Source organism: Mandrillus leucophaeus, unplaced genomic scaffold (assembly GCF_000951045.1).
Source record: "Mandrillus leucophaeus isolate KB7577 unplaced genomic scaffold, Mleu.le_1.0 Scaffold618, whole genome shotgun sequence".
Lineage (NCBI taxonomy): Eukaryota > Metazoa > Chordata > Mammalia > Primates > Cercopithecidae > Mandrillus > Mandrillus leucophaeus.
Window position 1 is genome coordinate 212940 of NW_012106675.1, and position 2912 is coordinate 215851.

Below are 2912 nucleotides of genomic sequence, written 5' to 3' on the forward strand. Positions count from 1 at the left end.
ACATTTACTGGTTTGTTATAAAGGATACAACTCAGAATAGCCAAATGAAGAGACACACAGGGCAAGCTACAGCAAACGGGTTCCCTATTCCGCCAGCACCTCCATGAGTTTACTAACCTCAAAGCTCACTGAAGCCCCTTGTTTAGGGGTTTTTAGGAATGATGGATTAAATCTTTGGCCATTGGTGGTTGAACTCAATCTCTGGCTCTCTCTTCTCCCTGAAGATCAGGGTATGAAACTGAAAGTTCCAATCCTGTAATCATGCGTTGGGCTTTCTGGCAAAGCGCTCCCATCCTGAGGCTGTCTAGGAGCCGCTAGTCATGAGTCATCTCATTAACATATAGAAAGACACTCTTTTTTTTTTTAAAATTGTTTGTTTATTTATTTATTTATTTATTTATTTTAGTTGTTGTTGTTTGAGATGGAGTCTCACTCTCTTGCTGAGACTGGAATGCAGGGGCGAAACCTGCATTCACTGCAACTTCCGCCTCCCAGGTTCAAGCGATTCTCGTGCCTCAGCCTCCTGAGTAGCTGGGACTACAGCTGTGCGCCAACATGCCCAGCTAATTTTTGTAGTTTTAGTAGAGACGGGGTTTCATCATGTTGGCCAGGCTGGTCTCGAAATCCTGACCCCAAGTGACCCACCCACCTTGTCCTCCCAAAGTTCTGGCATTACAGGCTTGAGTGCCCGGCCCTTAACTGTTATTTTAAGTTCAGGGGTACAAGGGCAGGTGTGTTACATAGGTAAACTTGTGCCATGGGGCTTGGTGTACAGATTATTTCATCACCCAGGTATTAAGCCTAGTATCTGTTAGTTATTTTTCCTGATCCTCTCCCTCCTCCCACCTCACCACCTAGTAGGCCCGAGTGTGTATTTTTCCCCTCTAGGTATCCATGTGTTCGCATGATTTAGCTGTAACTTATAAGTGAAGATATGTGGTATTTAGTTTTCTGTTCCTGGGTTAGTTTGCTAAGGATAATGGCCACCAGCTCCATCCACGTCCCTGCAAAGAACATGATCTCATTCTTTTTTATGGCTGCATAGTATTCCACAGTGTACATGTGCCACATTTTCTTTACTCGGTCTGTCACTGATAGGCATTTAGGCTGATTCCATAGCTTTGCTATTGTGAATAGTGCTGCAATGAACATATGTGTGCATGTATCTTTATAACAGAACTGTTTATATTCCTTTGGGTATATACCCAGTAATGGGATTGCTGGGTCGAATGACATTTCTGTCTTTATCTCCAAAAAAACCACTCTTAGTCGTGCCAGAGATTCTATGGGTCTTAGAAGCTCATGTGTCAGGAACTGTGGACTAAGACTGAATATATATATTTTTATTGTAGTACATTGGCTCTGTTCATCCAGTTAGAAGAACAGCATTTCTTCAGGGGCATCTCAACAGAGACACGACATAGGGAAGGTACAGAATTCTGTATGCCTGGATGCATTGCGAGCTGGCCTGAAGAGATGCACACGGGTTCTTCCTAGAGGCTGTGGAGATGTGGTCCTGATTCTTACTGTTGGGTCCAGGCATTGGGGCCTGAAATTCCTACCACAGGAATAAAAAAAGAAAGTTCATTCATATTCAGATAGTTCTAAGCTGGTAAGTGCGTTTGTATTCAAACGCCTACATTATTTTCAAGGTGCATTAGCCCATTTATGTTTAATGCCTGTGGTTTCAACTAGCTCAGGGGCATTCTGATAACTGGAAAGAAAGCTGTTTACCAGGTGGTTTATGTCAGGTGACTTTGCCAATAAACCTGTCTTGAAAGGTTGCTGGAGGGATTATGTGAAACAGCATATCAAGATTCTAAACAGTGCCTACTACATTAAGTGCTGGATGGTGACTAAGACATACTCAGTGCCTCTCCTTATGATCCTTATGGTTTAGTGAGAAAATGGAACAGTAAACACGTCATTTCATTCTCATTCTAATTGGCCAGGGTTGTAATGCAGAGTAAAATCTGAAGAACTCCTGTAAATTGTATGCTAAATTAAGCTTAAGTGAGCACATACTATTTTCTAGGGCTCAAGTCCAAAGGTTTCATTACATTTTTCAAGGTCTCCTTGGCTCCAAGGAGTTTAATGATCATTCTTTAGAAGTAGATGAAAAGCACCCCAAATTATCTTATGAAACACATTATTTTCCTGTTTTCCAATTCATTTTCTGAAAGCTAGCATTACATTTTATAAAAGCCAATAAAGATATTTCAAAAGTAAAACTATAGGCTGATTTTACTCATGTTTATAGATGTAAAAATTCTAGATCAAATATTCACAAACCAAATGCAGTATTGCATTAGAAGAATAGACATTGGTGTGACAGTCGGAGCTGAGGAACCGCAGTGGCGTCTTTGCATTCTCCACTCTGGCTGGCGGGTGGAGAGATGGTGTGAAGAGTGGCTGGTTGCTGCGACACAGTGCTATATTGAAGCTCTGGAACAAGAATTGGTTTGACCTGTGGTCAGATGGTACCTGACCTGTTGTGATGAGCAGACTTGGCAGAGTGTTGAGAATAAGGTCCCCATGCAAGTGGAATGCCTCAGCATCCCCACCGGGCAGGAATATCAGGATAGTCAGCCTCTGGATGGAAAGTCAAAAGACTGCATACTGCCAGGAGCGGTGGCTCACGTCTGTAATCCCAGCACTTTGGGAGGTCGAGGCAGGCAGATCACTTGAGGTCAGGAGTTCGAGACCAGCCTGGCCAACGTGGTGAAACCTTGTCTCTCCTAAAAATACAAAATTTAGCCAGTCATGGTGGCACACACCTATAATCCCAGTTACTCGGGAGGCTGAGGCAGAAGAATTGCTTGAACCTGGGCGGTGGGGGTTGCAGTGAGCCAAGATCATGCCACTGCACTCCAGCTTGGGTGACAGAATGAGACTCTGTCTCAAAAAAAAAA